The 26517-nt window shown below is 40.5% G+C and overlaps 1 protein-coding gene and 1 long non-coding RNA gene across 3 annotated transcripts in view; one reads left to right on the top strand and one right to left on the bottom strand.

Moving 5' to 3' along the window:
• Window positions 1-26517, top strand: part of NLGN1 (neuroligin 1) — a 483239-nt gene that overhangs the window by 51186 nt on the left and 405536 nt on the right. The gene's annotated exons all lie outside the window — the stretch shown is intronic.
• On the bottom strand, window positions 1731-5106 carry LOC147651355 (uncharacterized). The gene is made up of 3 exons (XR_015274293.1): window positions 5003-5106; window positions 4765-4909; window positions 1731-3271 (listed from the first exon to the last, which is right to left on the bottom strand). It is a non-coding gene; the product is annotated as an uncharacterized LOC147651355 (long non-coding RNA).

Below are 26517 nucleotides of genomic sequence, written 5' to 3'. Positions count from 1 at the left end.
TTGGATAAAGCCCTGAGCTTTTGTGCTGTACCTTTGGGCTTGGAGCCTCAAAGGTCTGGTGGTAGTCATAACTACTTTGAGAATACTCCTTTAGTGCTCTTTAAATGCAACTTTTATGAGTACTTTTTGGCATGCTTTAACTGCACAGTCTCACATTTTCTTTCCAGGATGTTTTAAGAAATCAGAAATGACTTCTGGTATTTGAAACCAAGCTTGAAATTGTGCTGAAAACAGTTCTCACAGAGACTTTTCAGCTGAATTAATTGCAATACAATCAAGCTGTGGCATGTGGGACAAGAAACATCTGGTGCTAACCTTGGCTGATCTTCCTGTAGACTGCATTCATTAGTATGAACGGTTTTCTCAATGTTTTTGATGTAATCATTTTGCCCTTTTTCAATTTATGCACTTGTGATGGCTTTGGCCATCTTGACAAAACAAATCCCACACTCAGGTCAAGGACTCTGGAACCATCAGCTTTCAGTGAGAAATTACTTCTGGACTCATTATATGTTTATTGTCTAAGGGTCCTTGTAACTGGGATTCTGTTTTGCACATTAGAATTGTGTATCATTAGCTTTCTATGTTCCAGCTGAAACTATTACATCTTCCTCCAAGAAGAGAACTTTAAACAGTTCAACCAAAGAAATGAGGAAGCAAGCTGCACTCTTCTTTTCACTGTCTTCTTGTTATGTTATCCACGTATGCATATATGTACTGAGGAAATTTAATGAATAAATAGAGTCAAGATAATTCTGGCTTTTCACGAGCAAATAAAAAAAAATCTTCACTCTGAAGCTGAACCAACAAAAGAGGACTGGGAAAAAAAAAATCCAGATATGCCCAATACCTACATTTCCTCTTTTGTTGGCTGCCCCGTGCAGCAGCAAAATGTCACCTCTGCAATTTGGTATTTTTGTCTGTCCACCCTGATGAGGAGAAAAGCATGAAATTTGCAAACAAAAGCCAAACCACTTTAGATGCTGATGTCTTCTAAGTGCCAAAGTACTTCTGGTGCTTTAAATTTTATAAACTTACAATTCTCTAGCTTAGACAATCTGAAAATTGAAAACAAAGGCTGGTTAATCACACACATAAACACGACAAGCCCCAGTTTTGTAAGAAAATAAAAAATCCTGACATTTGCTAGAAGAATTATTTTCAGTTTATACTGCTGTTCAGACAGTGAGGAGCAGCTTCATCACACTGTTCTTGTCTTCTGAAACTGCGCTTTTGTGTCTGCTTGTCCTGAAGCACGAAACCACCTTGACTCCAGCTGCAGCACAAACAGCTGCTTTTCAAAGGAGAAATCCTGTGGAGTGTGTCCATTTGGGATGTGTCTGTGGCCTCTCTGCTTTCCTCGTGTGTGGCAGGTTTACAGCACAGTGAATTATCCCATGGCAGGAGCAGCCCAGCTCCGGTGTCCCCACCACGGCTCCCTCCCGGTGCCGAATCCATTCACTCCGTGTGTGGCTCTACTGCTCACCTGCTGCTCTTCCCTCTCTGCCCTGCCACAAAATCCAGCTCTGGGCTTCTGCAGGGGCACCAGGATGGATGGAAGAGGTTCTAGAAGGCCATAACAAATATTACAACCTGTTTGCAGTAGGTATCACATCTAAGGTTCCTTCTGCTTTCTAGAGGCAATTGGAAGGGGAGTGATTTTGGCTTTGTATAGAAAATCTATACAAATGTTGCCTCCTCTGTCAAAGAATTCTTTTTTTCCTTAGATCTTCAAGTCTTAAATTTCTGTCTACCCAGACTTATGACACACTGTATTTATTGTGAATTATAGAGGTTTTTCTTAGTTGCAGGAAGCTACAGGGTTTTATCAATCAGTAGAATTTGGTTACTGATGCACTGCTTAAATAAGGTAAAGGAGTCTCTAAAATCCCTTTGACCTTCATGGTATCCACAAATACAGCAAACTTGTTTTACATGAGGTTTTAGAGATACCAGGGGTATGTGCATTTTAAATTATGCAGTCAGGCCAGGAGAAGACTGGTTTTCCCTGCCTATCATACACATCCAGATATGTATTAAGCGTCTCCTGAACCCATAAAGAAATATTTCTACTTAATAAACATGGGCCTGATTCTCTCAGTTTCACTGGTGTAATTTCACTGACTGTCACTGAACTACTGCTGCATCAGGTCTATGAAAATGATAAAGCCAGCACTTCTGCTGATCACAGTATGTAGCCTAGAGATACGAGGGAGACTTTACTTAAAAGTCTCATGGCAGTTGCATTAAATCCTGGTGCAAAATTGAGAGTTAACATTTTAAGAAATGTGTATTATAAATAGTTTATGAAGAACATTTTTTTTTTTCCTGTTTCAGCTACTCGTATTCAAGGCTTCATATAATTTGTGAGTTTCAACATAAAATTCCCAAATATGGTGTTAATATTTCCCTGGGGATTTTATGTATTTATATATATGAAGCCTGTTTTCTTTAGTTGTATTTGAAAGTTATTTCACAGTACAATGAGGTCCTAATTTTTATAGCCAATCAAAGCTGTGCCTTCCATGTAATCAGCTTTTTGCTTGTATAGCAGAGCTAAGCAATGCCCTATGAAAAATTAGGTTGTATTTATTTTTTAATATAGTACTCAGAATATTAGGCACATGAATCACAAAAACCTGAATCTAATTAAATTATCAGTTCCTACAGCAAGTTCTGCATCTTCTACAAATACATCTGTAATTGTGTTAAACATATCCCTGCTTAGGAATTCCCCAAGCTAAAGCTTTTGATGTTGCCTGCTAAATCCTTAGTGGAAATTACAACAATCCAAATACTAACAGGGCAACCAAAACCACTCTGTTGGTTAAACAACAGTATTTTTAAGTGATAAATTCTGAGTCTCAAAGTCGTGCTCCTATTTGACAACCAAGTATTTGCAAGCATGGCAGGGTTTTCTGCTCTCACTGGGCTCGTGTCTGGCACAGAACCGTGCAGCAACAGGGAACAAACTAATCAAAAACTCACGCAGGTTTTTATGTGCGCTTGTCAGACGGCTTTTTTCCGCCCAGGCCAGCGGGATTCGGTGTTAAGAAGGTGTGTTTGGTAGCTGAAGAGCTCATTCTCCAAGCCCATAAATCATGGCTGGATGTGCAGCAGGTGTCTCACACAGCTCCTCACCTGCTCTCCACGCTGTGTCCTGAACTGCTGCTCCGAGAGCTTGGACTTTCCTGCTGGAGTTTGTTCAGGAGAACTCTGCATTCAAACAAAGCTGCCCATCTGGAACTATCCCAGCACTGAATTTTTAAGTCTAAAAGGAGAGGGAAAATGACTTGTAAAGTTACTGCTCTCTCGTTTTCCCCCTGGCTAAACCTCAGAGGTAAGTACAACAGCCTTCCTATCTTTAGGTCTGTGTTCAGCCTTGCAATTTGCTTCCCTTTGCAATGTTGAGCCAATGGCAGGAGAGGTCCAGCTTGCAGAAGAAAAGAAAAAATTCTTTATTCCTTTCAAATTTTTGAAGTCATTCCCTTTGTATTCAGATAAAATTTCTGAATGGAAAGTGTATTCCAATCATAGATGTAACCTGATCATAAAACCTCGTGAGTAACAACAGCAAACAATCCTCAGACAAACATGCAAGTGTGGGCCATGGCTGCACAATAAATGATGCTGATTCAGATCCTGTGGACACACTTAAAAGAGGCTTAATTTGTAAAAATAATTGCATTACAAAATACATCATATAAACGTACTTGAAGAAAAATATTACATAAAGGTTTGGAGAGTTCTTCCCTCTTTCCAATCATCTTAATATAGCAAAAGTTAAGCTGCTCTTAAGGAACTATCTGCAATGATATGGAATTTTCATGTGTCAAGAAATTCTATATGTGCACACAGAGATCACAGTCAGCTCACAAACACTGTATAAAGTGATACAGGTGAGATTAAGTTGATTAAGGCTATGTTCAATTTCTCATAAATGAGACTGGCCTACTGAATTACTCATGTTTAGCTGAGACATAGAAACCAGTGGTAGTTCTGCAAGTAATGGTAACTTAATTGATCATTAGAACACACCTTCAAGGAGCCTTTTGCTGCAAATGTAGTTTGGGCTGTAATTCAGGGGCTGCCCTGAACAATGTTTTGTCTGCTGGCAAAACTTTGAATATGAGTATGATGCTACTGTTAATTTGATTTGCCTGGTTTCTCAGAGGGTGTGAACTAAAGCTGAACTTAATATTATTCATCAGTGGCTAACACAAGCACTTTACAACAAATAGACTAGCTCCATTTGAGCACATTTCAGGGATTTCCTTTGTGTATTCAAAAAGGACAGGCAAATTATTTCAAAATTAAATGCGTGGAATGACCCAGTTTATTGCAGCTTAAATAACTGTGGAACACATCCTTGGGAAATCCCAGATCCATAGGAAAATACATTGCCTGCAAGGGTGCAATAATGCTGAAGCACTGGCCATTTTTCCTAAGCTGGGCTAATTCTAGAGGAGTAAAGTGAGTGCAGCTCAGTTGCCTTCTCTCTGTAGTGAAACACAGCCTCATGTGCCTGTGGTCACACAAAAACTCTGTGATGGGGCATGAAAGCAGATCTGCAGCACAGTCCCTCTGTAGCATCCTAACTGCTGAAAAAGAGGAGCCAGCAAAAAAATAGAGTAGAGAATAAAGGAATTTCCTCCCTAGTTATCATCTCAGTTTTTATATCTTTTATGTTTGGAAGGCCTAACAAAAATTTTTTCCTTGTAGCATAGTTATTTTCTACACAAAATAATCTGATGCCACACTTACCTGCAATATTAGAAGCCTTCATGTACCACATTCATGTCTAGCAATTGTTAGAACGATGATTTTATCAGTTGCCAATATTTGTTCATTCAACACGCAGCAGAAAGTAATCTTAGCTCAAAGAGCTTTTAAAAATATTAGTTAATGCCTGAAATGCATGAAATAAAGTTCAGTATAATTAATATAGTAAAAGTCTCAGTCACCAAAAGGAAATTGCAGGATGTGGGTGTCGTGCTGCTACCTGTTGCCTAGCAATGCTGCATACGTGTGGCACAAGATTGATAGATATCACCCACTCAGATCGCTGGATCCAGACCTTCACCGCCGCCTTGGCACTGGGAAAAACTGCCTAGAAGCACGGAGAGAAACAACAGATGGGAGGAGAAGCCTCATGGAGTAACTTTTTCTCAGTGTCCAGCACTATACTGCCCAAAAGATCAGGGATGTTCAACTTCATTGAGTCTGTTTCTTGCTCTGTGGAAATGTGCACTTGTGTATAAATATATATACATATATATATATATATATATATATATATAAAACTTTCTTCCCAGCTAGGTGTATCTGGGTCGTGCAAAGTAGAGGCAATGATATCCTGAAATTAAAATGGCAATTCAGTTTTATAATTTTTAGTGACTCACACTGCATTACCTTTAAGTAGGATGAACAAAAATTTCTCAGATATTATAGATAATTATAATGTTATTACAGCATTCCTGATAGCAAATGCTAAAGTTAAGATTAAGATGCAACACAGCATTTTAAGCAACTCATACCTTCTCAAAATATACTTTTTGCTAAAATTTTCCATGATCCACTTGGCTTCAAAGTCAGCTTTTTTCTGAGAAATCTTTCTATGGAATTAGTTCTGCCATTTTTGAACCGAGTCAGGAGGCTCCATATGTTCTATTTTAAATTCTGGACTTGCATAATTCCAACAAATGACTAAAGATAGAAGCCTCAGACCTGACAGGTTTTATAATACTCATTAGAGGAAGAAAATAATCTTGGTTTGAAGCAAATTACTGGAGTTTTAAAAAATAATGGCATCCAAAACCATTTCCTGCACACGCACAAGTAGAATCTGAAGATGGTTTTCAGGCCAGAATGCTGTTATATGAAAAGTCCTGCTCTTAACTATTAAAAATCATTACACTTGAGGAGAGCTTTTTTGTTTAGCCCCATCCATTAATGAGGATTCATTAAAATAATACAAAGCACCAGAAAAAAATCTAATTATATAAAGACCAAACAATCAGTCCAATAGAGCATGAAGTGAGCAGCCATCTGTTGAACAGTCCTGTTTGTTAAGAACTCAGCATCCATCTTAGTCGTGGAAAGCAGAGCAACTAACAACACAGAAACCAAGGAGAGCTTGGTAAATAACAACGAGGGAGACAAGTAAAAAAAAAATGGGAATTACAGTTGATCCTAATACCCAGGAAATGCGGAGATTGCTTTTCTGGGGAACACAACAGCCGACCATTCATGTATGATGAAGAGAGTGCAACTACCAGCCCAGACTAGCAAAATTCACTGGATAACATGGAGAGGGATGGGATGGGATGGGATGGGATGGGATGGGATGGGATGGGATGGGATCAGACAGCTGCTACCCTCAGCCTGGGGTGTTAGACCTGGGCTCAGTGCCTCCACATGACTGACAAACACCTGTCCTGCAGCTCATCTGAGGGTGAAAACACCTTTTGTGTTCACAAGGAGTATCTCCATTGCATCCTGGTTTTGCTCATGTTTGGTGGTGTTCAAAGCACTTGGATAAAATTTTCAGAAGTTATCAAGTGACTTAAAACCTCCAAGTATCAGTGAGCTGCCTCCCAGCCAGCTCCTGCAACACCCACACAGCAGTTGCTGCTCACCACAGTCAACTCCCACACTGAGTTTGGGACTTGGGGTCGCTTACACAGAGCCTAAGACCCAAACAAGGCAGGTGCAAGATGAGCTATTTCGAGCCAATTTACGGCAAATGTTAAAAGGAGAGGTTTTTAGGGGGGTCCACCCTTCAGGTTTTGCACCTGAGCCAGCTGGGGTGGTGGACTGGCAGCTCCCCCTGTGAGGATCAGAAGCCCAGCAGTGCTGTTGCAGGTAGGTAGTTACACTGCATTTTTTTGAGTGAAAATAACTAGTTATCTCTCTATTTTCTTTTTAAAATGCAGCAAGAGGAAGAATTTGTAGTTTTATTGCCTTTTATGTAACCTTCCACAGGTAGAGTGGCTGAAAAGTGGAAGATTTTGTTTGTTTGCACGTGTTGTGAGTGGCTCTGAATTGTACCCTTGAGCATGTGGCTTTGAGTAGAGAGGAAAATGAGGAGGGTCTGCCCTCTTTGGTGAAACACCCAAGCTTTGTGGCAGGGAGTGCAAACTCATGGCTTGTGCAGAGAGCACACAGGAGAGCTGGGAAGCTAAAAAGGAAAGGGAGTTGTTGTATTCCCTACCCTATTTTTAGCTAATACTGTTATAATGCAAAATGTTTTCTACAGACGTGAGAGCGGTTTTAGAAACAGTAAAACACAGAATCACAAAAATATGAGGAATGGGGATTAGGGCTCTGATGAGAGGATTTTGCTGACTTTTCTGTGCTGTTTCTTGACCTCGACAAGACATTTGTCTTTTTTTTTATCATTAATACGCATCTTCTTGGCAGCTGATGATAAAAAATTATGGCACATTTTTTTTTATGTAATGAAGGAGAAAGTATTTCTTTTTGCTTATAGCTATGGGAGCAAGCCTGGTTTTCTCTCCCACAGCAACGTGGGTATCTTGAGAAAGCTGGGAGGCTCGTTAAGAGCAGGTGCCATTACTCTTAATCTCTGTGGGTCTGCCAGTATTACGAGGCAGAATTCTAACTTGGACTTTATATTCCCCTCAAATGTTGTGATAACATTTACTTTGAGAAGAAGTGAGGTGAGGGAATGGACCAGTTCAGCCTTCCTTGGTACTGTTCCATGGTACCCACATTCCTGGCTGGAGGAAGGCGACGTTTTCAGCTCCGTTCTGATGACAAGGAAGCCTTTTCTCCACTCAGAGGGTGGAAAGGTGCCAAGAGCAGCCCCATTATTTGGCAGGCAGGAGGTAACCTTACAGTAAACAGCTGTCAACTTCGCAGTCTAGCTGAATTTTAATAGCTCAGAGACTAAAGAGAGTTACGATTTTGTCTGACCCCGCGGGGTCTGGGCTGAATTACTCCGGGCTACGCTGAAGCTATCACATTAGGGTCAGGTGACTTGTCTATATAAATTCCTCAAACGTGCCATTAAAATGTCAGTTCTTAACTTAGCTGGAGCTATAAAGCACTTCAGCACAGTTTAAATCTCTGATCTCGTATAAAACAATCAAAACAGAATAAAAAGAATATTGTGTGGCTGGAGGCACTGTCACTTTTAGCCATGTGTGGGTGGATGCCTCTGCTCCTGATCATTTTTGGTGGCTCCTGCTCTGCATGGAACACAGTGAGACTTAGTCCAGGTAAAACAACAATGTATTATTTACTAGAAAACTTAAGGAATTTGGCTTTCTAACTTAACTCCAATGTGTCAATCCCTTTCCTCATTTTTGGATGGCCATTAAAATATAAGAAGGATCCCCAGGCACACAAAATATGGACAACTACTTAAAAAAATCTCTTAATTTTAAGAGAAATACTCATGGTGAATATTAGCACTCTCAGAATATTGATAGAGATTGGAAAGCAGAAAGGACCTTTAAAATTGGAAAGCAGAAAGTAACTTTTAAGTCAGGCCAGTGGCAAGTGCTAGTGTGAATCACAGCCTGGAAAAAGGGGTAGAAAAATGTTCCCCAAACACACCATTTGGAGCAGATTGTGCTGAAGCAATGATTTATGACCATTTCTTATGCATCAAGAATGAACACTTAAGTCTGTGCTGTAATTCTGCAGTTAGGCAAGTGCCTTCAGTTGCTGCTGTGGAGTAGCACATGAACTCACCTATCTGTCAGTGACAGCAGACAATTAAAGCAGTAATTTAATTGGGGATTGTGGAGCAAAGAGTGCTGGGAAGAATATTGATACCTTAATAAAGGCTCAGGCTGTGGTAATGGGTCCTGGTGGTAACGTGCAGTATGATGAACTAGGGTTTTGATTCGAGGAAAGTTATGCAGAGATGCAGAACCAGTGAAAAATTGCAAGTTGCAGGTGACTGGCTATGTGTGGTGTCAGAATCAGGTTTGTCTGCCTGCACCTGGCTTCATGAATACACACCTGCAGGATGTTACTGCTGCTCTTACAGTCTGGGGTGAGGCTGTGCATTTTCTATCAGTGCATCTGCACACCAATGCACCGTCTGTCACAGAAGGTGAGGGCAGAAATACTCTCCTCTGCTTATGTTTTGAGATCTAATCTTTATATTATTCTGATACTCCTGCTCCATAGGAGTCAGAAATCCTGTAGCACTTCTCCAAAAAATTATCCTGCAGTGCTGATGAGTGCTTCTTCAAAATGGATGCTGTTTGGAAGATAAACTTGTGCCCTGCAGAGAAGATAAAATGTAGATTTATTGAATCAAACAACAACAAAAAGCTGTATATTGTATTTTGAGTCCTTTTTATATTTTAGGGTCTATAAAAGCAGGCTCCTTGCCCTTTATATAGAAAGTCAAGCAGGAAAAAACTTTGAAAGTTTTCCATAATCAAGCATATACCAAATCTGAGGGATTTGAAGAGAAATATCATGTTTCTTTAATAAAAACATGGCAGAAATATAAAATTTCTCCTATTGCCTTATCAATTACAGTTTTATTTTGATATCAATGCAAGTTCTTTTTCTCAATAACTCACCAAAGTCATAGAGGCACTTTCAGTGCATTTCCAGAGCCTTGGACCTCTTCGCTTAGGACTGGGTTTATTGCCTCTCAAAAAGCTCAGGTAAAACAGGCTTTATGCAGGAGAAAGTAGCAAAGCAGGAGGGTTGGGAAGTGATGCCCATGGAAAATGCAGAACAGCTCCTCCATAGCCAGTCCTCAGTCCCCTGGCTGAAAGCAGCAGCTATTGCAGCTGCATTCCCACACAGTAAAGCACAGGGCTCCTACTTTCAAGAAATTACTTACACTTCATGTGTCCTTGTTCCTTTCCCAACTGGATCCAAATTCCTCCCTGTGGAGCCATGATGAACCTCAGTGTTGTGTGGGGTTTCTTCTGTTAAACTGGGTGTGATAAATCACAGTCAAAGCACGACACTGAACACTCCAGCATTAGTTGGGAGTTCAAATATTGAGAGCTTAGCTTACTTATTGCCATGGCAATCACCATTAAAATTATTTTTAGCTTATATTAAAGGTACAAAAAAAAAAGAAAAATCAAAAAGCATTTGAAATGTGAAGTACAAAGAGTTTAATTTTAAAAAAACAACACATTCTGTATCCCTTCAGTGAGGGGACCTTTTATAAGGGAGCCCTGGGTCTGACAATTTTGGATGATTAAATTTTATATTAAGTGTCTTCTTGGGGACAAGAAAAAAATAAAAGTAAGTGCAGCTAAGCTGGAGCTGCTGCTGGTCATGGTCTGATCTTGTTTTTATGAAAAAAACTGATCATAGTCTGAGCATGCTGCAATATCTCTACCTTGGGTAACTCTGGTGGCCCCTTGCTGCCTCCTCCTATCTCAAATACAGAATTTAGCAGTAGGTATTTGAATGCACCAGAGTGCTGAGCCTTAATTAATAGTACTTTTTAGAGAGGACTAACAATATTTGTCAATGTTTTTGCTGCTAGGCATTTCATATTCTCATTCCAAGTTCACAAAGGAAAGATGGCACCCCCAAAAGTATTACATAATAATTTATTTCAAAATATAAAAGCAATTTTAGAAACCTGTATTCCTTGTTACAGTGTCTGTGAAATGTACTGTCTAAAAGGCATGATAAAAGAGAACTCTCTTATTAGGGATGTCATAGGGGATAGTGAATAGATACAGGTAATTACTGTTTCAAATGTCTAATGACCTTTTCACTAAAGCACAATGAACTTCTATCATGCTCTGTTGCTCTTGGTGGAATATGTGATCTTCATGCATACAGATGCACAAAAAAGTCCTTTATTTCCTCACAGAGCAGTATAATTCAAGAACTTGCATTGTAGTGACTATTTTTTCCCAGATGTTGGAGTGGGATGTTTGAGAAATAAATGCCTGAAGTCTGCATTGCTCAGACTGTGGCCAGAATTTGCAATGCCTGGTGTTTCTACATCATCTGTGGTGAAACACAGTGAGAACTGATGGATGCCAGCATAAACTGCAAAGCAGACATAGGTGGTGGAGGCAGATCAACAGGGACATTTGCACCAATGCAATTCTCTGTTCTCGTGAGGAGACACAAAGCAGTGACTGGTGCAGCATCTGCCAAATTGAATTGTTTGTAGTGTGGCAGCCAGGAATATACCTCAGTTTGCTCAACAACAAGTGTTTAAATTAAAAAAAAAAAAAAGTAGCATTCAAAAGAAGATCAAAAATACCTAATTACCATTCAAACAATAAGCTACAATGCTGAAATGTTTCATTATAAAATGAACAATAAAACTTCTGGGTTTTGTGTTTAGGGAAACCTGGAAAATCAAGCGTTCTGAGACAGAAAAATCAAACATATTGAAGGCTTTTGTGCTCCAATTCTAGGGGAAATGACAGTGCCTATTGTTGCTGTCTGTGTTGTGAAGATGTGAGCCTGATGATTAGGAGGCAGCAGTCCCTGACAAATAATATTAGAGCACTTTTTTATACAGAAGTATCAGAACTGCTCAGATGATTCTGATCACACCATTTCTCATTGCTTTTGGGTCTGGACTAAGTGGAAAATAGAAAGTTGGAGTCAAAATATCCTGTCAGAGAAGAACAATTTTACTTGCTGCTTACATTAATCACAATATATGGAGGCTCAACAGCTTGACCATGACTCAAGTGTGTGGGAGAATTGGGTAGAATCACATAAGATTAGTAAGTGGTTCCTTCATTCTGGCTGGTGCTATATTCATGCTGGGATACACTGCAACACTATAATGCTTTTTATTTAAAAAAAGTTCTCTGACTGTCATATTCAGTCTTAGAAAAGAGTGGGGGGAAAAACTCAAAGGATTTCTCACCTACTCACAGAGAAATTTTGCTCATTAGCCTTTGATTATTGCACTGTGCAGTGAGAACAAAAAAGCCTCAATGTAAGCCTTTTTTTTTTTTTTTTTTGCAAATGTAGAAGTACATAATTTCCTGCTTTAAATGTATGAAGTCAAATTTGAACCTCTTGCAGTATTTATATTGAGACTGGGAAGACAAAAGGTGTCTTGGCCAAATGGCTCCACTTTAACCTTCTGTGTTGGAGAGCTATCTATAAAGGTGGTGATTTCTGGACAAAAGGATTAATTGAGTTAATAATCTGAACAGTGAGGTAAAGAGTAATTTACAGTCATAGCTAGTGTGAAAGCCCTGTTGTTTCTTTAATTGTGGTATTGACTGACATTGCCCTGCTATAAATTGTCCTGCAAGAATGTACACAAGCTTGAAAGTTTAGTCTGTTGTGATTGAGACAAAGAGAGACCTGACTTCCAGAACTTCACTGGTCTGTAAAATAACTAAAACATTTTCCAGGAATGAGAAAGATGGTGTGATTTGATACACGTTTTAAAAAAGAATATTGAAGTTATACTTCCATTTAATTGAGCCATTAATCCTAGAAAATTGGCTCCCACATGTAACCTGAAACCATACCACATTCTTCTACTTATTTTCTGATATCACCAACTGAACATATATCACAGAAAATAAATCTGCTTTCTTGTTCAAAATATGAGCAATTTCAAGAGAAAACACCAAGTCGAAGAGAAAGCTGAAGGAAAAATAGAAAAAACAGTAACTGCAACAGATAAATAAAATGCCTGCCTCTAACTAATAAACTGGGAACCCGAGTACTGTGTTTGACAATAATATAGGAACTATAATTTGGCTCACAAACCTCTCAAGAAGCAGTAAAAACTGGTATGTGTTTTCTCTAGGAGACGCTGGGTATGTTGTTGACCTCATCATTCTAAGATGTTTCTTCTGTGGATATTCAGAGCACACAGCACTTCATCTGAAATCCCTTGTTCTGATTGCTGGAGTGTTACACAGCTATTTTCTTGTACAATTGAAGCTATGCAGAAACCAAAGCACAGATCCCAAGCATGAAGTTGTAAAGGGTCCTGGGGAAACAGACAGACAATAAAATGTGCACTGCAAATGCTGAGCGAGGCAGTGAAAAGTGGGCTGTTGTCCTTCTGCTAATACTCCCCAGGCCATCTGTAAGTGGCCTTTATGAACCACCTGTCATTTAGGCAATAGTTGGTTCACTAATTAGTAGGATAGTCACCAGACTGTGCTGTTGGACAGGCATTTTCTGTTAATGCTTGTGTGCAAAGAATACAGAGTTCTTGAGTTTCCAATTGCAAGGTAATTCTTTACAGAAAGTCGAGTGCTAGAAGCTTTTCTCATAAAACCAGGTACAGAGGGCACAGACATTGACAAGCTAATCATCCCAGTAACTGAATTTTAGGGCTGAGAGTTGGAGGTTTCGGTGTTCTAAGCAGAGTTTTAGCTTGCAGCCTTTAGGGATGCTGCCAGTGAGCAGCGTGGTGCACCCCAGGGTTGGTCAGGCTGGCAGCAGGGTCAGCTGAGGAAGGAAAATTGGTTCTTTCATTGCATTCTAATGACCTACATAATTTTGCTTGGCACAAGGCTTACCTTGGATCCACCCAGTTGCTCCCCATCTCAGCCAAATCTCAGTTCCTTTCTTTGTCTCCTATGACTTTGATTCTCCTTTATCATTTCTCACTGGCAAAGGATGGGTTTCCTTCCTGCTCATTTAATGCTAGATAAGGAAAGGTATTCAGGCACATAAATTTGAAAAGAGCTTGAGTATGTTTGCAATTCTGGCACCTAGTTTTTCTGTCATAAATCAGAAAAATTTCCTTACTTTTGTTGAAATTACATCTGCCTTTCAGGAGAAGACACCTGCACTGATTTGATTGTTAGTTAAGGTCATTTAAACCACGTTAAAATATATGTGCATTTACTGATTTTGTGTGCTGTGAATTGCCCTAGGGTTTCAGGACAGACTCTTTAGCTGATGGACATCTGGGAAATTTCCTGTACCTTTCAAAGAAGCTATGTCAATTTATATTAGCAGGATATTTGGTCTTTAATTATTTTCATAATGGAATGTCAGCTCTGAATACAAAAGTCCATAAATACCATCAGTAGGTGGGGGTGGGTGTCCAAAGATGTTTGAATTGTCCTTTCTTGTCTATCTCTCTTTATTCAGAAGTATTTTACTAAATATTTCTCTAAATGTGCACAAAAAATTTGAGCAGCAGATAGAATCTATAGTGGAAAGACAGTTGTGTATTTTCATGCAGAATTGATGACTAGTTATGGGAGGCAGAATTACCAACTCTAGAGAACACAGATGTTAACTGGCATAATGCCCTCTTGATGCAAATAAATACATTAGATGCTATAAAAGATTTTAAAACAGGAGAGCTCATCTTGGCAGGAGATATATTTACTGGATTTGTGCTATTCATTTTATTTTATAGAATTGCTGTGGATTTGGAATAGACTATTTGAGGAGCTTCTAAATGCACCAGTGGAACGAGACTTTAAATTCATTTTATTTCTGATGTTTTGTAAAGAGGAAAAACATGCTTAATTTGTGCATAGACACTTCACCTCCCCTAGTACCCCAAAGTGTCTGAGCTACATGCCTGGTAAACTAAGCAGTGACATTGTGACAGAGTGATGAAAGGCTGGACAACTGTTCAAACATGCAGGGCTGTTGGTGTGTCAGGAGCACTGCAGAAGGGAGTGCTCCCTTCCCATTCAGAAGCTGGGCTATTTGCATTCTTCCTCCATCATTAATATTCCTTATGAGCAAAATATCCCCACCAAGTTTTTACCACTTGTCACTCAAACTCTTGCTTTGGTTCCCATGTGATTATTTGAATTTCTTCCAAGTAAGACCTGGCAGAATATAATGTGACCCATCTCCTCCTAGAGCTCTCTTTTTGTGACAAAAATACGGGAGACTTTTTGTAAGTCCATCTTTGTGTCCTTTTATAAGCTGAGGAATGTGGGCATCTATTTTGGGCAACAGATTTGAAGGTCAAAATCTATTTACAACTGTGGGGATGTATTGCCAGGATGGTTTAAGGCAATGCTATATGTGCTGTTTGCAGTAGATTTTTGTTATATATTATTTTTATGAGGACAGTGAAAGGGATTCACACCTCAACTGCCACTTCTGTACCAGGGTATGAGAGCAAGCCCAGAGAGAGACACTGGAGGAGTTGGACACTGGTTTGATTTGTGACAACATTTCCTGCCTTTGAGTCTTGCCATTCATTGGGATGAGTAGAGCAAAAAGCTGTAGGGTTTTTCCCCCTCTCCTAAAGTGGCTGTCACACTCTGTAGCAGCTGCTGTTACATCTTGCAGTAATTCTTTTTTCCTGGACAGGTCCCTTTTAACTTCCTGGTCTCATTTTTCATTTTTCAAGCGATTTGAAGCATTTTGCCACCCCCTGTTGTCCCTCCTGTTTTCCCTGATGTTGGTAGGTTTTTCTTTTTGTTCCATGCTGTTGTTTTATGAAGCCTTTGTCTCCTGATCATTGTCTGTCTCCAATATCTGCTACTGTGAGCTCCTTTTACTACTGTCTGCATTTGTGTCACATCAATCCTGCAATGTGACAGATGCAAATCTGTCTAAAATAACCTGTGCATGAGGCATGCAACCTGAAAATAAACATTTATTTCAGTGTCAGGTGTGTCATACCTGCAAATAACCTCATTTATCTAGACACAGTTATTTTAATGCTTATTGTATAAATACCAGTATCTCAGCATACTCTACAATACCATCTGCCACTTGCTCTTCTATTATGCATAATTTAATATAATCCTACATTACTCCAAGTTTTTATGTTGCTGGGTTTAGGCAACATACTCGAAGCTACAGCCTTTGACAAGGATACAAGTGTAGTATGAAGATTACAGAAAATATTACACTGAGGTTTAAGTGGTGCTTTTTGGCTGGAGGATGTTAATTCAGACAAGGTATCTGACACTTGCAGTTGCACGGTGTGGATTGGTGCAGTATTTTTCCATACTTGTTTTGAATCTTCTCAGTGACTTAAATAACCAAAGGTAAAATGACAGAATTGTGTGATAAGAAATACAGGCATATCCCACTCACTGGTTTTCCAGTTCTCCCCAGGCTAGACAGCTCAATTCATGTGTTCAGGTGAATTAACCTATAACTTCCTGGATTGCTGGAGAATTTCTGTGGACCATTGTCAGGGCACTGAAATGACTGTGATTGTGCTGTTAATGCCTGGCTCTTGAAGAAGCCAATATACACAGGAAGGAGATAGAGCAAGTCCTGCAGTAAGCTGTCATTAACCAGCATTAGTTTCTCCTGCTACCACAACTTGGTTTAACTTCTGAAGCCTGAGATTACTTGCACCTTTGTTTCGCACTCCAGGACATGCTCAGGTATTTCCATAAGCTCCAGGTTTTTCTTAACATAGTTGTACTATTTTAGCACTCTGTATAATGAAAATTTACAACAGCTAAAGATTATTTTTAAGGAAAGCGTTGAGTTTTCCAAGTCTAACCTCTAATTATGAGTTGCTTTGGTTGCTGCATGCCCTTCCTCTGCCACACTACTGCCCTTCCAGAAGTTCTCAAAGACAAATGTCAGAAGCTGGGAATGGGATGTCAGGTTGTTCCTGCTGTCTAAAAATAAGCTAATTCTAGCGACAGGACAGGAGTACATAGCCTCAGTCTGTGCCAGGAGAGGTTCAGGTTGGACATGAGGGAAGATTCCTTCATGGGAAGGGTTGTTGAGCGTGGGAATGGGCTGTCCAGGGGGTGGAGTCACCGTTCCTGGAGGTGTTCCTGAAACGATTGTGTGGCACTGAGATCCACCATTCTGTGGATAAGGTGGTGATCAGTCAAAGGTTGGACTTGATTATCTTGGAGATCTTTCCCAACCTAAATGATTCAATGATTCTAAATTAAATCAGTTCCTGCTGACTTGAATCCCTCTAATTTCTTTTCATATCATTTTACCGCTCCGTTGGTTCTGGTGGTGTGGTCCAAGGTCAGAGCTAAAATTCAAGAGTTTCACTGGGGACAGGACTGCCATGAGCTGCAGCAGAGCACAGAGCTCTCCCAAGAAATCCCACCCCAGAGCTCACCAGCTGGCTCTTTGTGACTGGGGTTTTTAGCAATTCTCGTACTCAGCCAACCTCCATCAATTCTGAAGCACTTTGTGCTTGATCACTGGTAATTTTTCATGTTTAAGATAAAGCAATTCTTATTGCCTCCATTTTGCAATCAAAAAAGTGATTTTTAGAGGAATTTGAGAACACTTGTGGTTTTTTTTCCATCAGTATTACAACGAACTCTATTGTTGAAGCAGTCTGCTCCTGTTTTTGATACAGAAAGGGCAGATTGCATACAAAAAAACCCCCACAGTCTGTGGAACTAGGGAGTAAGACCTCAGAATTCCTATCCTCATTGACCTCAGCAGAGCTTTTCAAGACTCCATTAGTAAGTATGAGTCTGAGAAATGCGTTAGCAAATTCAGTGCCAGCTAAGCAGTGGGTAGGTTTGGCTGATCTTAGAGCCCTGATCTTATTAGAGAGAAGCTGTATATATTGAGCAGATTTTTCAGACCAGAGTGTGAAAACTCTGGATATTAAGGTGCTCAGTTGTGAATTACACTTGGCTCTGCTGCTGCTTTCCTAAATGATTTCTTTTTCCCCCCTTTTTTGTGATCCAGAGCCCCGTACTGCTTTTCATCTCAGTTCTACAGTGGATTTTATGGATAATGTGGAGAGTGTGTAGAAAGAAAAGATGGTACCAAAATGCAAAATTGAATTATGGTGCATCTACAGTGGCTGTGATGCAGTGTTTTAGCACAGCTGTTGATCCAGGACATTTCTTGAGGAACATGATATGGAGGAGAACAAACATCAGCCTAACTGGAACAATATTCATATAAATGTAGGTAGTGCCAAGTATTGTAATGGTTGTTACCACAGATGCTGAACTCCTCCTTCCCCTTCCATATTTAAGTGTGATTTTTTGACATGATACTTAGTTTTTCTACTGAAGTAAGAAAATACCATGCTTTTTTACACTTAACTGCTAGTTAGAATCTTCTAAGGCTGAAAATTACTCTGTGCAGTATTGATGAAAGCTGTTTAAGGGAAACTGCACAAAGCCTTGTAACTGTAATGAAGAATCATACATAAAAGTAAAAAGAATGGCAAGCTGATGTTCCTTATTGTTTTTTCCCTTCCTTTTAATTTCTAAATTTTGCACTTGGAATTAAAATTGAGCCTGCTCCCAAAAGGCAAAACACAAAGATTGTATGCACAAAGAACATTAATGGACTGTGCTGGGGTGTCCTTTTGTGGATCTGTATCTGTCACTGGGTGCTTTTATCACCTATTCACGATCATCACATTTCTCCAAGTACAGAAGAAGAGAAAACTAAAGCAAGATTTCCAGTGTATTTATGTTTTGTTTGAAGTGATGCCTCTCTCATTTTCAAGGGAATGACTTTTAAGTAGACACTTGTATTTATATTCTGATTTTGTGTTAAATAACTCAGGCAGAGGAGCTGGGCTAAGGCATTTAAGACCATGTTCCTCATGGTCTTTCAGGTGGCCAAGAGGAGGGTGTGACTGGTGTGCATTGCAGAAGTCTCACAAGTTTTGCATAGTGAAGGGCAGGATCTCTCTGAATTTTTCAAAAATGTTGAGTGTGTAACAATATCAAAAAGTGGAATTTATTCTGGCTTTGATAATTGACTTAATTGGAGGTTGCAGCTTGTTTTCTACAGGAAAATGAATTTCATTTTACTAAAATAGGAAGAAATTTGTTGTTCTGCTTTTTTGATAGGGTGCTTGACTACTGTATACCCCTTATAGGAAAATATTTTGCTTAAGTTCTATTTTTATCTCCTGTTTGTTTATTTTTAATTACTACTTCAGTACCCTGGGATTCACCATCGATCTTCATCTGCCTACACAATTATCGTTAGCTTGCTGAAGGATTTGTTTATTTTTGAAGTTATATGAGTTATATGTGCTCTGTTAAGGTTATTTGTGTGTGTGTGTCTAAGTACTAGTAACAGGAAGACTCTGATTTAAAGGAAGGAAAGATGAATTGATATTACTGGTGATATGAGAGTGTAACTCCAAAAAGATGATGTCTGAATGCTGTTGCTGTCTTGGGGTGATTTTCTTTCTAACAGCCTCTTGGGGAAATGCACGCTGTGGAGTGAGATATTCCTGCCCCAAGGTTACCTAGGGAACACTGTAACATAAAATGTGGGAGGTTAATGCCTTTAAGAGTGTTTTAAATGCACTGAAGTTCTTTGCACAGCAACTCCCACTAGCTTGAGAAGTATTTCATACATTTATGAAAATGAATCTGCAACTTCACAGGAAGAGACAGCTCTTACTTCTCACCGTACTGGAGGGTCTACTCTGTGTAGGTTTTGCATTATCACTTAAAAATGAATTCCACCATTTTGTTTTAAGTTAATGAAGTCTTATCTTTGATCAGTAGATTAGTGTAATTCAGCTGATATAACCTAAGGTTCTGTCCCAAAATTAGTTTCTCTCTATCAGCAAAGAAATTACTTTTCCTGTAAAAGCAAATTGGGGGGGGGGGGGGGGGGAAAGCGTTTTCTGTCCCAGTTAAGGCAATATTGGCAGCAAAACTCTGTACTTTTATTCCACTCTGAGTGTAGTTGATATATTCCTTCCTAACTTTTAAATACATAAAAATGTTCAAAGTCAGGCTGAATGGGGCTCTGAGCAACCTGGTCTAGTGGAAAGTGTCCTTGCCCATGGTGGAGGAATTGGGTGTGGATGATCTTTGATGCTCCTTCCAAACAAGCCACTCTAATTCTATGATGTACTAATTTGTCTGGTGTTGGAAATGGTTAAATGTGTACCTCAGGATGATCTTGGCTCACAAGGGGGCTCTTGCACCCAGTGGCTCTCCCTGACAGCTGCTGCCATTGCCCTTGAGTTCATATTTACCACGTATTTACTGGAAGAAAATTTAGTCTGTAAGTGCTGAACATTTTCCATGGAGGCACAGGAAAACACCTTCCCTCAGACAAGAATAATTTAAGAGAAACTTTAACTTGCAACCAATACCAGTGGCCAAAGCTGAGAAACCAGGGAGTAACCATGATGATGCTCCAGTGGCGTTGAACAGGTTATAGGTTTGTGCTGGGGTACACATGAACATGAGCATGACCCAAATCTGGATGAATTTACACAGTTTATAACACTACTGAGACTCATGGCCATGGCCCTACAGCCTCTATGGGATGAGGTCTCCCATTGTCTGGGTGCCCTGCCTGTTTGCCAAGAGACCTGGTTCCTTCTCATTCCCACCATCTGGAGAACGTGTGGTGTACCTACCACAGCCTTGGGGTGGGGAAATAGGGGTGGGAAAGGCTGGAGGCCCTCAGGGAGCTGGGGTATGTAGGGAGGTGTGTGTTCCTGACAGCACTGCAGTAGTAAATAGTAACTTCAGGGCTGTGATTAGTCTGAAAGCTGCTTTGAATCTCTTCTGTGAACTTGCTTTCTAAAATTGAGACCATTTCTAAAAGGCCTGACAAAGAATGTTGATCATTGAATCATCCTGTAAAATTCGAGAGAACTGTAATTATAAGCAGTAGGGAAAATCTATAGAAAAGAGATAATTTCCCATTAAATTCAACGGGGCAGTTGTCAGCTGATATAAATCAGTGAGTTTATTGATTCAGTGGAGCCTGTTTGCACAATATAAGGGTTCAGCCCCACTGGGTTTGGGAACAAATTCTGTAGAACCCATTTCGTGTCGATTATATTCATTTTTATTCTGTTCAATATGACTAATTACTGCTGTTCCCTCGGTGTGAATGGACCAAAGGGCTCCTGTCAGAGCCTTCTGCTGGAGTGACTCACTCAGGAGAGTGAGGAGCAGTGACAGATTCTGTGGCTGAGCAGGGAGGGCCGGGGGGATTTGTTGTCAGGAGCGGCATCACACGTGCAGGAGAAGGCAAGTCACTGCTAAGTGAACCCTGAGCTGGGTTCTCCTCCCTCACTGTATTGTGTGCTGCCACAGAGCTCCAGCCTCACTGCAGGCTGTAAAAGGTCTGTGTGCTGCACAATTAATCTAAATTACGTGCGCGTTTTGGAATATGTCACCCCGCATCACTGGAACCATCATACAAACAACGACTGAAGTTCAGGAAGAGTTCACTCCCAAAGTTTCCACTGGCCCTAAGTAAAGAACCTTTAACATTGTAAGGGAAACAGTGGTACTGACCCCCTTATTGTCTCTAGCACGTGAAGCCTGAAACAATTACAGCTTACTCAATAAATCCATTTCTCCTCAGACTCTGCAATACTCAGGTTTCCTTATGCTCCCCTGACTCAGGGGAAATATTCATTAGGAAAGCACGTACAGTTTCCCTAAGTATATCAAGTCTGAATTGCTGAAGCTGGTGGCTGGCTCCCTTCCACACAGCTTGTAGGGAATTTTTAAAAGAAAACCCAACAGCTGATCATGCAACTAATCCAGATTTTCATTCTTTCATCCTAAGCGAGGATAAAAAAAGTGCTGACAGTTTAAGTGTCTCCCTTAATTCCCTTCTCCAGTATATTATTGTGGGGCACGGTGGTTTCTGCCCCATGGGTGTGCTGCTTCAGGCTGTGCTGAAGGGGTGCACAGCACTCTAAAAGCCATTCACTCTCCCAGGGCATGAGCCTCTGTGCCTGAGCCAGGGTTTGACGCTCACCTCTTGGAGCAGTGGTGCTGGAGGGCAGGGAGAATGGAGGAGATGGAGAGTTGGGGTTCACTCAGGTTCTGCCTTTCACACCACTGAAGGACAGCTCCAGACTAAGGCTGTCCTAATCTCCGCTGAACCACCTGCAGTGAGCTCCCACCCCACATCAGCATTTCTGATTGATGATGTTGGCTTGAATTTTCTGCATTTTTCTCTTTCTTTTTCATCTTTTACTTAGAAATATGTACGTTTTCTTCAATTCAAAGGGAATTTGACTTCTCTTTCAGTCAGAGCTATTTCACAGGTGAAAAAAACAAGAGATGGGGAACCTGGTGGTACAAGGTGGCTTTGCATCTGCAAACACCTCAAAGCAGATTTCAGGCTGCTGCCACATCTGTGAATGTCTCATGATCCATAAATGCCTCACCCTCACGCACTTGGGTTTGGGACAAAAGGCACGGAGCAGGGAGGTATGGCCAGGGCAGCCTGTGGTAACAGGGATCTTGGGTTCCCATTTGTTCAAGACAGGGTCTGAATGGTTCTTTTTGTGACTCTGTGCTGTGTTAATGGTGGTGAACAGCTGAACTCAAGTGTTGCTGTTCTAATTCCTTCTTCAGCAGCATTTCCCTGTTCCTTTACCACTGCACTGTGTAGATTATCCTCTTGCAGAATCCTTCCTTCCATCAGATCTCATAGTTAAGAACAAGAAACCAGAGTGCACAGAGAGAAGTTTTGTTTCCCCCACTGTGGGAGGCAGAGCACCCTTCCCTTTCCCCCGAAACACAAATCCTCAAACTCCAGCAGTTAAACCGCCATCCAGAGCACTAACATTTGGATTTGGAAGCATTTTGCATGCACAGATGGGGCTCCACAAGGTGCAAAGCTGTGAAGAATGTTGTAAATTGTCGAGTCAGGTTAAATTTAAAAAGTGGAAAGGGGAGGAAAAAACAAAACTGAGGGAAATGAAGGAAGAGACTCCAGATGTGGGTCGGATGGGATCTGACTGTGTTCCAAAGTTTCTTCAAGGCAAACAGGGAAAAGTCAAGTCTTCAGGCTATGTTTTTTTTGAGAGCTCCAGAGGGGATGAATTAGGGACAGTGTGTTCTGGAGGCACATCCTGCCCGTGAGATTCATCTGTCAGGGGAAGCTGGAGGCCCATCCCACCAATTTTTCTCTCACGCCTGCACGGTGCTGAGGTGATGCCTGGATGCTGGCTCGTGCCCAGACTCTGGAGCAGGGAAGCAGGAGGGTGTGGAGGGAAGGGAAAGGCAGTGCCAGGCCTGCAGACCATGCTGGGCTTTGTAGGGCCATGAGTGGCAGGGTAGGAATGACTCCCCTCCGCTCCCCACTGATGGGGTGTGAGCCAGCACCTCTGCCATGAGGGTGGTACACGAGGACTGGGCAGGTTCCAGGCTGCTCCTGACATGAAGGGAGCCAAGGGCTCACCTTTTGCTTTTTCCACAGCTCTGTGTCCTGAGCGAAGGTGAAAGTAATTGGTAGTCTGTGCCTCACATCTCTCTTTAATACTGCAGTAATTCCATTTTAGCCAAGCTGTGTACTTTTATCTTCCTAAGGGATCTCAAACAAGCTTTTAATTTTCAGCAAAACCTTTGCAGATCACCTCTAAGATCCGGGTCGGAGCTAATTTTTTTTGGTGTCATGCCTGAGGGAGATGGACTGGGAGGAGTTATGGTCTTGGAGGTTTCAGGAGGGCTCCTCATATCTTGGGTGCTTGAAGATTGTGCACAGTACAGAACGTGGTGGAAAGTACAGCTCTGCTCATGCAGTGGGGTCAGAAACTACTGAAACACATTTGTAATGAAGCAATATTATAAGAAAAATAAGGAACATTGGCCATGGACCTGGTTTTCATCTTAAGCTAGGAAAACTCGGTGGACTTTTCTAATTTCATGACAGCAATGATGAGAATTTGATTCTTTGATTCCTTCCTTCTCCTGGTGCTGCACTTCTCTCACAGGTTGACACATTGTGCAAACCTAGGAGCTTGCCTTGGCTCTGGGCTTGGTGTTTGGTGTCCTTTGGTGGAGGCCATAATCCATCCTGCAGTGGGGTTATGGCTCCTGAAGGGAGCCCCAGCATCCCTCCAGAGCCACTCTGTCCTGTGATCTGGTGGAGTCTGGGAAAATAAGAAATGTAAATGGGAAATGAATCATGAAGCTCTCAGTCAGATGTGAGGTTAAGATAAAACAACAAAACAACTCCCTTCTCCCTAAAGCCCCACCCTACTAAAAAGAAATCCCTAACAAACAAAAAACCTGGAAGAAAACTCCAAAAACATTTTGGTTGTTGATGTACAGGGGGAGAATAAGGTGTTATAAATGTAACTACTATGACTCAGGCAAGAGAAGCAGCAAGAATTATGTAGAGCAGAAGAGATTTTAAGTTGGAAAAATGTGATTGAGTTAAGAGGAAGAAAAATTAGGCTGCATCTCATGAGAAAATAGACTAATTGTGAAATCCTCTACTACACTTAGATCTGAGCCCCTTGGGAAATAATGGAAAAGAGTGTTTCTTGGCAGTAGAAGCCCCTAGACAAAACACCAGTGCTTTAGGAATAGGTTATGCATAGCTGCAATATAGTTCATCTTCAGCAACCCCATTCCTGCACCAACAGGAAAGAAGCAGCTAATTTATCAATAATAACTTTAGTGTTTCACTGCCTCCATATGCCAAAGATACTGCACTTGCTGACGGATGTGTTTGGGTGCAGAGGTGATTTTACAAAGTGAGAATTTATCTAATAGGAACAGGTCTAAAACTAATGGTTCATTTTGCACAGGCTGCCCAGCAGCTACCAGATAGTAACAGCTGTTTGCTTCTGCTCTTGTTTTAAGCTAGATTTGAACTATTAAATTAAAGGCAAAATAAAATTTGAGGTATTTCGTTAAACCATTCAGTCCCCCAGGGAAGGATTTGCAAATGCACATGTATTTATCATATTGAAGCTTTCCTCTTGCTTAAAAATATCTATTTTCTTGAGACACTTTATTGAAAAAGTGCCTTAGTGCTTTTCATCTTTCACTGTAACTTGTTTTCAAAGCAAAAGACAGTATGTGCCTTGAAAATAGTTGTTCACAGTGCTGTTTGGAAAACTTCAAAATGCACCTAAGGTTTAAAATTAAAAATACTAATCAAAAGCATGAAATGCAATTTCACAATTTGAAATGACGTTTCAAACTCCCCTGCCCATCCTAAATTTGTCACCTGTCTAAGGCTGCTGCTGTTTCTATGGCCATGGAGCAGCAGCAGCCAAAGCAGCCCAGCCTGTACCTTCCACTGTGGGTGAACGTGGCTGGTCTCACCCCCAGGGTCAGCTGGCACTTTCCACCCTCTAAAGATCCAGGGCAGGACAGTTCCCCAAGCCCCCTGTGTTTGACTTTGGCTTTTAGTCTGGTTTGAGCTGGAATTCTTTATGCTCTTTATCTTGGTTTTCCATCAGTGACATTTTGATGTTTTTGCATGAGCTTGAGCTAAGGGAAGATTCCATTTCTTCCTCTGTCCTCATTCTTCCACTCTTGCTCTCCGGGCTTATCAGCACAGCTGGTGTCAGCTGTAGCTTTTATCTCTACCTATCCTTGAGCTAGCTCAACTTACTAGGCCAAAAAAAAGAAAAAAGAAACCCTTACAAAAAGGTGGATAATTTTATGCTGGATTTGTGAATGGATTTGAGAAAACCAAATGATGCCAGTGCTGGGAAAAGTGTGGGGTGAGCCTGGAAGGAAGGTAAGGAACAAGTCCTGACCCTTTCAGCAACAAAGAAGCTGAATTACATTGTTCAAATTTGAGGGATAGACCTAAAGGAATAGCTAAATGACAAAACCAAAAATCTCATGTTTAAATTTTTTTTAAAGAGGAAATTGTTTACATAGGAATAAAGAAATGTTACAATAGGTACATAGAAACTTGCTCATAGTTCCTAATCAGCTCAGAGACAAGAAACTTGTCACTGAATTCACATGCAATTATACATATTAGATTGACATCAAATAAGTGAAGTTGTAATATTTAGTTTTATTAAGAAGCTTTTGATGTAAAATTTTTGCCCAGAGTACAGACAGGACAGCATATCTGCTGTTTCAGCAGCCAAAGAGAAGACAGGTACTGACTGACTGTAGTTAAGTGTATTTTAGTGCTGCCTAGTATGTATTACCCAATTTATGCCTGTTTCACACCATCACAGTTATGCCTGCAATAGGATAAAAATGAAATGTAGATTTCTCAGTACTTTGTATTAAATATATTTCCATGCATAAAAAAATCCCCAACACACAACGAAGCTGTAACTATATGTAAGTTTTGAAAAGAAAATTTGTTCAAAAATTTGTTCTTTCTGGCTATGATTTATTATTTGTTTGTTTCCCACAGTGAAATAGCAGGAAAAATATGAGAAAGAGACTGAGAAGTGGCATATTACCCATTCTTTTTTCTTTCCAACTATTAAGAAGAATTTGAGCTGTCAGAGTTGACTGAAATATTTCTGTGCATATTCAACTTGAATGATATGCAACACAAAGCACTTTTTCAATGTGTACTCTGGTAGACAGTCCACTTCTGTTGCCAAACTGTGTAATTTTAGATCAGGAAATAGCACCATCCCAGCAGGTTAAATAATGCTGCAGGTCATATCTACATTCCAACAGTTTGCTCAGTGTAGGAGGGTTGGTATAATCAAGTTTAATTAGAAAAACAAAAGCAAAATTGCCATGTGCTTGATCCAAAGCCTATTGCAGCTTACAGGAATCTCTCAGCTGGTTTCTTTACTTCTGTAAGTTATCTGTTATTAGGACTGAATCAAACTTGGTTTCTTCATGCTTAGCAAAATTGGGTTTTCAGTATCATTAACAAGGTGAGAAAAAAGCTGGTGAGGCAGTATCATTTTTCCTCTGAAAA

This window comes from Cyanistes caeruleus, chromosome 10, assembly GCF_971803275.1.
Source record: "Cyanistes caeruleus chromosome 10, bCyaCae1.hap1.1, whole genome shotgun sequence".
Taxonomy (NCBI): domain Eukaryota; kingdom Metazoa; phylum Chordata; class Aves; order Passeriformes; family Paridae; genus Cyanistes; species Cyanistes caeruleus.
This window is presented reverse-complemented; position numbering and strand designations above follow the sequence as displayed.